The sequence below is a fragment of the Salvelinus namaycush genome, chromosome 18, assembly GCF_016432855.1.
Source record: "Salvelinus namaycush isolate Seneca chromosome 18, SaNama_1.0, whole genome shotgun sequence".
Taxonomy (NCBI): domain Eukaryota; kingdom Metazoa; phylum Chordata; class Actinopteri; order Salmoniformes; family Salmonidae; genus Salvelinus; species Salvelinus namaycush.
Window position 1 is genome coordinate 33,586,548 of NC_052324.1, and position 12,626 is coordinate 33,599,173.

Here is a 12,626-nt window from a genome sequence, read left to right on the forward strand (position 1 = left end):
TCCTTATATGAACAGTAACTCAGTAAAATCTTTGAAATTGTTGAATGTCGTGTTTATATTTTTGTTCAGTGTGTATGCAATGGCTAGGGCTTGTCATGACTGTGGTTATTACACCAGGCAGAATATGTAGATATCCAGAGCAAGAACAGTGAATAAAGAGTTTGCTTTAGGTCTAGATAAAGGAGCCTCGCAGCCTAGTACGCTAGATCAACAAGCTCTCAAAGTCTCACATCAGAATTTCAAACGGTTAATTTCGAAGTTGTTCCAAAGGTCAAATCTACAAGTGTGGAAGGTTAAGTTTAGGCATTAACTCCGATTTTTTTATGTTAGGGCTAAGTTTAGCATTAACTCTGACATCTTAAGGTTAAGCATAAACTTAGAATGGTTAAGGTAAGGGTTAAGGTTTGGGATATGGTTAAAACAAAAATCTCAAAAACAACTTTCTATCGCTGGATTGAGCCATGCAACCTTAGACACCAGAGACAGATAGGTACAGCCATCCCCATCCACAACACCCAATCAAAACCGAAACTTCTTCAAGCTAACAGCGCTCACTGTTGCCCCTAGTGGCCGGTTTCCACATCATCTCCCGACGTCCTCAGAAATGGATGGACGTCGAATACTGACCTATATCACGACTGACCTCGCTAGATAGTCTGAATGGCTGAATGGCTCTCCTTCCTAGGGAAAGTTCTAGGGTTCCTGTTATTGCCCACACTATGAAAATATCTACTCCTTCAGAGTCCTCACTCCCCCCCCCCCCCCCCCTCTCTCTCTCTCTCTCTCTGAATCATACATTTTTGTTCTCTTCACCTCGCTGGGAGGGAGATAACAAATAAACCCCTTGCTGTTATGAGAAGCCTGAGACCACCTTCCCTCCAAGTGGGTGACAGTGCAGTTACACATACAACACACACAAACGCAGCACACATACACAGGAATTTCAGGGTAAACACAGTAAAAAGCAGCACAGGGCTAACCACAGACTAGGTCCTCTCATTTCCCCCTCTCTCTGAAAACGCTCACTCCCTCTCTCCTCCTCTCCTCGTCTGCTGTCAGTTTGTTTGAGGAACACATTCCCACATTCCTGCCCTGACAAACACATCCTGACAGCGCTCCTGTGAAACCACGGAAAAGGCAGCGTTCTGAGCTTACACACACACACACACACACACACACACACACACACACACACACATATACTACCGTTCAAAAGTTTTGGGTCGCGTAGAAGTGTTCTTGTTTTTAAAAGAAAAGCTAATTTTTTGTTCATTAAAATAACATCAAATTGATCAGAAATACAGTGTAGACATTGCTAATGTTGTAAATGACTATTGTAGCTGTATACAACTGATTTGTAATGGAATATCTACATAGGCGTACAGAGGCCAATTATCAGCAACCATCACTCCTGTATTCCAATGGCATGTTGTGACTGTACAGATGAATTTTGTATCGCTCAGAAAGATGGCAGGAATATGAGCATTTGTGATTTCAGACTTTTTTGTTATGATACTTATTTACTTATTTCTAAGTGACCCCAAACTTTTGAACAGTAGTGTACGTACACACTAACAGCGCTTGAGGAGGAATGTGTGAACAGTAGTGTACGTACAAACTAACAGCGCTTGAGGAGGAATGTGTGAGAGAGAGATGGCCAAGTCACTTCAGGCTGGGCAAAATACACCCAACACAAATACTTTTTTACAGTATCACTCTCAGAGCAAAATGACGAAACAAGACCCATTACAAACATCTAAACGTGGCAGAGGAACTAGAGAAAACAGGGCAATGAAGAGGCAGTACATGTCTGCCCATCTACTGTATTGACGAGATCATACAGAATAGTTTCAGAGCAATATGAGCTCACATCAGCCTGTTCTTTACATAATAGAAAGGTCCCATCATCACTTTGTACATAATAATGTTCAGAAACATATAGTACCTATAGTTATGAGAAGGCTCAGCTGGGCGGGTCAGTACCAGTTGTGTGCCAGCTCATACGACCAGCTCCTCCACCACTCTGCGAGCTGATTGGTCCTTCTCATCCTGGACCAATGAGAGATAGCGCCTGGCCAGAGCCTGCTGCCCAGAGTCCTCTTGAACCATCAGCTCCCCATACAGATAAACACCCATGGCCTGGAGAGAACACACGCACACACACATGTACAGTATACATACAGAACATACAGAAATACACACACATGTACAATATACATACAGAACATACAGAAACACACACACATGTACAGTATACATACAGAACATACAGAAACACACACACATGTACAGTATACATACAGAACATACAGAAACACACACACATGTACAGTATACATACAGAACATACAGAAACACACACACATGTACAATATACATACAGAACATACCGAAACACACACACATGTACAGTATACATACAGAGCATACAGAAACACACACACATGTACAATATACATACAGAACATACAGAAACACACACACATGTACAGTATACATACAGAACATACAGAAACACACACACATGTACAGTATACATACAGAACATACAGAAACACACACACATGTACAGTATACATACAGAACATACAGAAACACACACAACATGTTTTTGCACAAGGGTCAGCGTTGCATGTTACGTAAGTGTGTGTGTGTGTGTGTGTGTGTGTGTGTGTGTGTGTGCGTGAGTGCGTGCGTGCGTGCGTGCGTGCGTGCGTGCGTGCGTGCGTGCGTGCGTGCGTGCGTGCGTGCGTGCGTGCGTGCGTGTGTCGCTGTGCGTGTGTGTGCGCGTGTGATGGGAGTGATTTGTGAGTTAAATGATGAGAGGGTGTTTTTTTCTCTCCTAGATGATACATTCTCCTCGATGGAAGCAGCAATACTGAGGAGGATAATTTTTCTTCTCATGTCTTGATTGATGTTCCACACACGCCCACACAGATGTATGCACAGACAAATGAATGCAAACACACGCACACGCTCACACACACACTGTTTTCCATTCCACCTGTGTTTGGGGGCGTGAGAAACAGTGAGAAACAGAGCTGGGTAACACTCCATTGATAGCAGTGTCTCTGAAAGCACCCTTTACCTCTGGAGCCTCGTAAATAAACATGAGCTTAATTAGGCCTCAGATGGCCTCTCTCTCTCTTCCCTCTCTTTCTTCTCTATCGCTAAACTCTTTTACCTCTTCCCTCTGTCATTAACCCCTCTCCCTTCTTCTTTCCTTCACTTTCGCTCGTTCTGTCAACATCCCTCCATCTGACATATCATCCACTATCTTTCCGCTCTTCTTTATTTCCCAATTCTCTACCTTCTCTTTCCATTTCTATTTATCATTAGTTCTACAGTACACCTCAGAAACTTTACTTGCACACTAGCAACCAGGTGTAATGCTACATCACTTATAACAGGAGGCTATCTATCTTAGCAACCAGGAGTAATGCCACATTACTTATCCAAGATGGCTTTGCAGTCAGGCGTCTTTGTCTTTGTCTTGTCGTGTCCCGTGTATATATCTTTTTAGATATTTTTTTCTTTGCATATACAGTATTTAAAAAATCCATTTTTCTTAACCTCAACTTCAAAATACTCTCCTGCAATCCGCCTCACCCAATGTGGTTTGGATCTGCTATTATCTTTACTTTAGAACCGGAACCCCCAACAGAAGCTAGCCAGCTAACTAGCTACTAGCTAGTAGTCAGCTAGCCACTGCTAGCGGTCATCAGCTAACCTTTAGCCCGGACAACTCCTGCCAGTCTGCACAGCGCGATTCAACCCAGAGCATATCGGACTTCTTCCTTACCATATCTCCGGATTCCTACCGCAAGCTCTGAACCTTTTCACCTGGATCATCGCATCTAGCTAGCTGCTATCCGAGTGGCTACTCCTGGCTAACGTCTCTGTCCCAAAGCAAGCAACAATTAGCCTGGAGCTAACCTATGCTAGGCCCATCTCCCGGCTATCTGAAGAGGTCCATCAGCCACTCCTTGGTCTACAATACCTATTTTGCCAATTGGCCTGGACCCCTTTTACAACCAATACGGAGCCCCGCCGATTCATCACGACTGGACTACCGACGTAATCCGCCCGAGGGGTTTTTTCAACAGGCTCCTCCGTCGCGACGTCCCCTGAATGCACATCTGCTAGCCTGCTATCTACGGCCCGCTAGCTGTCTAGAGCATACTGGACTGTTAGCTGAAGAGGTCCATCAGCCAATTTCTTGGGCTACTATATCTATTTTGCCAATTGGCCTGGATCCTTTTACTACACGGAGCCCTGCTGATCCATCACGACTGGTCTGCCGACATTACTGCACGGGGGGGCTACAACAGACTTCTTCCGCCACGACGTCCCTATAAGGCTCTTCTGCTAGCCTGCTATCCCCGGCCCGCTAGCTGTCTGAATCACTGTGTCTCCAGCCCACCTAGCTACTCACTGGACCCTATGATCACTCGGCTACGCATGACTCTCCCTAATGTCAATATGCCTTGTCCATTGCTGTTTTGGTTAGTGATTATTGTCTTATTTCACTGTAGAGCCTCCAGCCCTGCTCAATATGCCTTAGCTAACCATTGTGTTCCACCTCCCACACATGCGATGACCTCACCTGGTTTAAATGGTGTCTCTAGAGACAATACCTCTCTCATCGTAGGTTTACCTCCACTGTACTCTCATCCTACCATACCTTTGTCTGTACATTATGCCTTGAATCTATTCTACCGTGCCCAGAAACCTGCTCCTTTTACTCTCTGTTCTGAACGTACTAGACGACCATTTCTTATAGCCTTTAGCCGTACCCTTATCCTACTCCTCCTCTGTTCCTTTGGTGATGTAGAGGTGAATCCAGGCCCTGCAGTGCCTAACTCCACTCCCATTCCTCAGGCGCTCTCATTTGTTGACTTCTGTAACCGTAAAAGCCTTGGTTTCCTGCATGTTAACATTAGAAGCCTCGTCCTAAAGTTTGTTTTATTCACTGCTTTAGCACACTCTGCCAACCCGGATGTAGCCGTGTCTGAATCCTGGCTTAGGAATGCCACCAAAAACCCTGACATTTCCATCCCTAACTATAACTTCTCCGACAAGTTAGAACTGCCAAAGGGGGCGGAGTTGCAATCCACTGCAGAGATAACCTGCTTACTATCCAGGTCTTTGCCCAAACAATTTGAGCTTCTACTTTTAAAAATCCACCTTTCCAGAAACAAGTCCCTCACCGTTGCCACTTGCTACAGACCACCTTCTGCCCCCAGCTGTGCCCTGGACACCATATGTGAGTTGATTGCCCCCCATCTATCTTCAGAGCACGTGCTGTAAGGTGACCTAAACTGGAACATGCTTAACACCCCAGCCATCCTACAATCTAAGCTTGATGCCCTCAATCTCACACAAATTATCAATGAACCTACCAGGTACAACCCCAAATCCGTAAACACGGGCATCCTCATATCATCCTAACCAACCTGCCCTCCAAATACACCTCTGCTGTCTTCAACCAGGATCTCAGCGATCACTGCCTCATTGCCTGCGTCCGTAATGGGTCTGCAGTCAAACGACCACCCCTCATCACTGTCAAACGCTCCCTAAAACACTTCAGCGAGCAGGCCTTTCTAATCGACCTGGCCCGGGTATCCTGGAAGGATATTGAACTCATTCTGTCAGTAGAGGATGCCTGGTTATTCTTTAAAAGTGCTTTCCTCACCATCTAAAATAAGCATGCCCCATTCAAAAAAATGTAGAACCAGGAACAGATATAGCCCTTGATTCACTCCAGACCTGACTGCCCTTGACCAGCACAAAAACATCCTGTGGCGTACTGCATTAGCATCAAATAGCCCCTGCGATATGCAACTTTTCAGGGAAGTTAGGAACCAATATAACCAGGCAGTTAGGAAAGCAAAGGCTAGCTTTTTCAAACAGAATTTTGCATCCTGTACCACAAACTCCAAAAAGTTCTGGGACATTGTAAAGTCCATAGAGAATAAGAGCACCTCCTCCCAGCTGCCCACTGCACTGGCGATGTCATTTACAAAATAGCCTCCAACACTCTACTCATCAAATTGGATTCAGTTTATCACAGTGCCATCCGTTTTGTCACCATAGTCCACTGGCTCCAGGTCATCTATAAGTCTTTGCTAGGTAAAGCTCCAGCTTATCTCAGCTCACTGGTCACCATAGCAGCACCCACCCGTAACACGCGCTCCAGCAGGTATATTTCACTGGTCACCCCCAAAGCCAATTCTTCCTTTGGCCGCCTTTCCTTCCAGTTCACTGCTGCCAATGACTGGAACGAATTTGAAGAATCAATGAAGCTGGAGACTCATATTTATCTCACTAACTTTAAGCACCAGCTGTCAGAGCAGCTCACAGATCACTGCACCTGTACATAGCTCATCTGTAAATAGCCCATCCAACTACCTCATCCCCATACTGTTATTTTTTATTTATTTTTTGGGGTCCTTTGCACCCCAGTATCTCTACTTGCACATTCATCTTCTGCACATCTATCACTCCAGTGTTTAATTGCCAAATTGTAATTATTTCGCCGCTATGGCCTATTTATTGCCTTACCTCCCTTATCTTACCTCATTTGCACATACTGTATATACACTTTTCTATTGTGTTATTGACTCTATGTTTGTTTATTCCATGTGTAACTCTGTGTTGTTGTTTGTGTCGCACTGCTTTGCATTATCTTGGCCAGGTCGCAGTTGTAAATGAGAACTTGTTCTCAACTAGCCTACCTGGTTAAATAAAGGTGAAATAAAAAATCAATAAAAATAAACATCACTTATAACAGGAGGCCATCTATCTTAGCAACCAGGTGTAATACCACATCAGTTATAACAGAAGGATATCTATCAAAGCAAGCATGTGTAATGCCACATCACATATAAAAGGAGGCTATCAATCATAGCACCCAGGAATAATACCCAATCGCTTGAAGCTAGCTATGACAGCAACCATCACTTATAACATGACGCAATTTTTCTTAGCAACCAGGTGTAATACCACATCACTTATAAAAGGAGGCTATCTATCTTAGCAACCAGGTGTAATACCACATCTCTTAAACAGGAGGCCATCTTAGCAACCAGGTGTAATACCACATCTCTTATAACAGGAGTCTATCTATCTTAGCAACCAGGTGTAATACCACATCTCTTATAACAGGAGTCTATCTTAGCAACCAGGCGTAATGCTAAATCAATTTTAAAAGGAAGCTATCTATCTTAGCAACCAGGTTTAATGCCACATCACTTATAACAGTAGTCTATCTATCCTAGCAACCAGGTGTAATACCACATTCCTTATAGCAGGAGGCTATCGTAGCAACCAGGTGTAAAACCACAACCCTTAATACAGGCGTCTATCTATCTTAGCAACCAGGTGTTATACTACATCCCTTATAACAGGAGTCTATCTATCTTAGCAACCAGGTGTTATACCACATCCCTTATAACAGGAGTCTATCTATCTTAGCAACCAGGTGTAATACCACATCCCTTATAACAGGAGTCTATCTATCTTAGCAACCAGGTGTAATACCACATCCCTTATAACAGTAGTCTATCTATCTTAGCAACCAGGTGTAATACCACATCCCTTATAACAGGAGTCTATCTATCTTAGCAACCAGGTGTAATACCACATCCCGTATAACAGGAGTCTATCTATCTTAGCAACCAGGTGTAATACCACATCTCTTATAACAGGAGTCTATCTATCTTAGCAACCAGGTGTAATACCACATCTCTTATAACAGGAGTCTATCTATCTTAGCAACCAGGTGTAATACCACATCCCTTATAACATGAGTCTATCTATCTTAACAACCAGGTGTAATACCACATCCCTTATAACATGAGTCTATCTATCTTAACAACCAGGTGTAATACCACATCCCTTATAACATGAGTCTATCTATCTTAACAACCAGGTGTAATACCACATCCCTTATAACATGAGTCTATCTATCTTAACAACCAGGTGTAATACCACATCCCTTATAACATGAGTCTATCTATCTTAACAACCAGGTGTAATACCACATCCCTTACTAACATGCCATTTCAGTTCTATATATCTCTCATTTTCCGTTATCTTTTTTACCTCGCTTTCAATACACACATACACTCAAACTAGCATGAACACACACACACACCTGTAGTCCTGATGGGGGGGGGGGGGGGGGGGGGGGGGGGGTGTAAGAGGGAGCTCCAGGGTTCTCCCCAGGAATGCAACCCAGCACATGGAGCAGCTGCCGGGGTTACTCAGGGCATCAGAGCAGGGTGGCCTGGATGGCATTCAAACAGACACACAGACAAGTACCACTAAATACAATAACTGTTGGTCTGAACTCAACAAAAAATGCTGAACATGTTCTTTCCCTTGCTTAAACTGGTAAAGGTCACAGTGAAACAATCTATCGCTGTCTCATGTTCATCCATGTTTGTCAGACGTCAAATTTCAAAGTGTTTTTAAGGTTCAATTTAGGCATTAACTCAGAAATCTTAATGTAAGGGCATTAACGCTGAATGGTTAATCTAAGGGTTAAGGTTTGGGATAGGCTTAAAACAAAAATATCAAAAACAGCTTTCTATCGCAGGATTCAAACATGCAACCTTTGGCACCAGAGGCCTTAAGATTTAGGTAACAGCGCTCACTGTTTCCCCTAGTGGCTGGTTTCCATGTCATCTCCCGACGTCCTAAGACATGGATGGACGTCGAATACTGACTTGTATCACATGTGACCTGACTGCACAGTACTCTACATCCTTCTATGTCGGTAGCCATGAAGTGCTTTGAAAGGCTGGTCATGGCTCACATCAACACCATCGTCCCAGAAACTCTAGACCCACTCCAATTCGCATACCTCCCCAACAGATCCACAGATGAAGCAACTTCAATCTCACTCCACACTGCCCTTTCCAAACCTGGACAAAAGGAACACCTATGTGAGAATGCTGTTCATTGACTACAGCTCAGTGTTCAACACCATGGTGCCCACAAACCTCATCACTAAACTAAGGACCCTGGGACTTAAACACCTCACTCTGCAACTGGATCCTGGACTTCCTGATTGGCCGCCACCAGGTGATAAGGGTAGGCAACAACACATCTGCCATGCTGATCCGCAACACTGGGGTCCCTCAGGGGTGCGTGGTTAGTCCCCTCCTGTAATACCTGTTCACCCACAACTGCGTGGCCAAACACGACTCCAACACCACCATTCAATTTGCTGACAACACAACAGTGTTAGGCCTGATCATCAACAACGACGAGACAGCCTGTAGGGAGGAGTTCAGAGCCCTGGCAGTGTGGTGCCAGGACAACAACCTCTCCCTCAAATGTGAGCAAGACAAAGGAGCTGATCGTGGACTACAGGAAAAGGCGGGCCGAACAGGCCTCCATTATCATCGACAGGGCTGTAGTGGAGCAGGTCGAGAGTTTCAAGTTCCTTGGTGTCCACATCACCAACAAACTATCATGGTCCAAACACACAAAAACAGTCATGAAGAGGGCACGACAACAACTTTTCCCCCTCAGGAGACTGAAAAGATTCGGCATTGGTCCCCTGATCCTCAAAAAGTTCTACAGCTGAACCATCGAGAGCATCATGACCGGTTGCATCACAGCCTGGTATGGCAACTGCTTGGCATCTGACTGTAAGGCACTACAGAGGGTAGTGCGTACGGCCAGTTACATCACTGGGGAGGTTAGAGGAAGGCCCCAAAAATTGTCAAAGACTCCAGTCACCCAAGTCATAGACTGTTCTCTCTGCCACCGCACAGCAAGCGGTACCGGAGCGCCAAGCCTAGGACCAAAAGGCTCCTTAACAGCTTCTACCCCCAAGCAATAAGGCTGATGAACAATTAATCAAATGGCCACCCAGACTATTGACCTCCCCCCAGTGACCCCTAATAACATATACAAATGACTTTGACTAACCTGTACCTCCGCACATTGACTCGGTACTGGTACCCCCTGTGTATAGCTTCATTGTTGTTATTTTATTGAAACTTTTTAAATGTTTTAATTTTATTTTGACTTTAGTTTATTTAGTAAATATCTTCTTAACTCTATTTCTTGAACTGTTTTGTTGGTTAGGGGCTTGTAAGCAAGCATTTCACTGTAAGGTCTACAGCTGTTGTATTTCAGCGCACGTGACAAATAAAATTTGATTTGATTCTAAAACGACCCTGCAAGTCTCTCTCTCTCTTCTCCTCTCCTCCAACACATGAGGAGTGTCCTTGGTGTGGTATGGTGTAACATACTAATTTCCTCTCTGGACCCTTCAACCTAGCGTGGGCTTCAAGGCCTTCTGTGGTACAATGTGCCCTATGTGCTTGACCGACAGATGGCCGTTACAAACACACACACACATCCTATCACATGAGACCCACATGAAAGGAAGCTAGCCACAGTCACGCATTCACTCTCATTACATGCAAACACACTCATTTGTAGGCACAGACATACACTTCCACATGCATTCACACACACATATTCATGATCACTCACACACTTCCAACCACAATCACACACGCATGCGTTTAAACCAGTGCTCACACACTATCCTTCACACCACATTAAATGCTCACACATATCTCACACACATTTTACAACACTTACATGGAAGGACAGAGCACTAACCATAACATTGGTTGGTTGGGAAAGGCCCGTAATTAAGCATTTCACTGTTAGTCTACACCTGTTGTTTACGAAGCACGCAACAAATACAATTTGATTTGACAAGCGTGGTGTGTACAGCAGTAGCTATATAGGATGAGCCATGACTAGGATACAGTATATACATATAAAATGGGTAAAACTGTATATAAACATTATTAAAATGACCAGTGTTCAATGACAATGTACATAGCAGCGGTCTCTGCAGTGTAGAGTACCGGTAGTCGCCGGCTAGTGACAGTGTCTAAGGTTCAGGGCAGGGTACTGAGCGGAGGCCGGATAGTGATGACTGTTTAACAGTCTGGTGGCCTGGAAATAGAAGCTGTTTATCAGTCTCTTGATCCCAGTTTTGATGCACCTGTACTGTCTCCGACTTCTAGATGGTAGTGGGGGGAAGAGGTCGTGGCTCGGGTGGTGGAGGTCCTTGATGATCTTCTTGACTTTCTAAGACACCAACTGCTGTAGATGTCCTGGAGGGCAGGCAGGTGTCCTGGAGGGCGGGCGGTGCAGTTGATGTACCAGGTGGTGATACAGCCTGACAGAATGCTCTCAATGGTGCATCTACAAAAGTTTGTGAGGATCTTAGGGGCCAAGACAAATTTCTTCAGCCTTCTTCAGTCCACGATCAGCTCCTTCTTTTTGTTGACGTTTAGGGAGAGTTATTTTTCCCTGCACCACTCCACCAGGGCTCCGTGTAGGCTGTCTTGTTGTTGTTAGTAATCAGGCCTACCACTGTTGTGTCGTCAGCAAACTTAATGATTGAAATGGAGACGTTGTGGCCACACAATCATAGGTGAACAGGGAATACAGGAAGTGGCTGAGCATGCACCCCTGTGGGGCCCCCTTGTTGATCAGCGCCGCAGAGGTATTTTGCCCACCTTCACCACCTGGGGCCGGCCCGTCAGGAAGTCTAGGACACTCCTCACTCTGCAACCCAGGTCCCTGAGCTTAGTGATGAGCAGGGCACTTTGAAATTGTGAAGGCTGTAGTTGATGAACAGCATTCTTACATAGGTATTCTTCTTGTTCAGGTGGGATAGGGCAGTGTGCAATGTAATGGCGATTGTGTCATCCATGGATCTTTTGCGGTATGCAAATTGTATTGCGTAGAGGGTGTCGGGTAAGGTGGAGGTGATATGAAAGGTGGAGGTGATATGATCCTTAACTAGTTTCTCAAAGCACTTCATGATGACAGAAGTGAATGCTACGGGGCGATAGTCATTTTGTTCAGTTACCTTCGCTTTCTTGGGTACAGGAACAATGGTGGATATCTTGAAGCAAGTGGGGACAACAGACTGCGATAGGGAGAGATTGAAAATGTCCCTAAACACTCCAGCCAGCTGGTCTGCACATGCTCTGAAGACTCGGCTTGAAATGCCGTCTGGGCCGGCAGCCTTTGCGAGAATTAACATACTTGAATATCTTACTCACGTCGGCCGCAGAGATCGAGAGCACCCTGTTTAGCTTCTCCAGAAGCACGGCGTCGGTGTCCTCGATGTGGCTGGCTTTCCCCTTTATAATCCGTGATTGGCGGGAGTTCCTGCCACATGTGTCTTGTGTCTGAGCCGTTGAATTGAGACTCCAATTTGTCCTTGTACTGTCGTTTTGCAGTTTCTCTGTTGGTCTGCTACTTCCAGGCAGGCTATACAGGCCTTTGCAAAGAAATTCTCGTGCTGAACCACTGAAGGCCAGACTGGCTCAATACAATCGCATCCTTTACGGTCTTTTATTCTTAGAAGTGAAGTACATTCTCAGTATAGGAAGTTATATTATGAGCAGAGTGCACTTACCCATCCTATGATACAAATGTCTTTCATTCCTGCTTTAAGATTTTTTGTCTTTTTACATTGATCACTAAAAAAGATGCTCACTTCAGTTCAAGTAAAATGTAATTGATCATGTAGATACTGGACAGTATACTGCACGTAACATAACACAGCA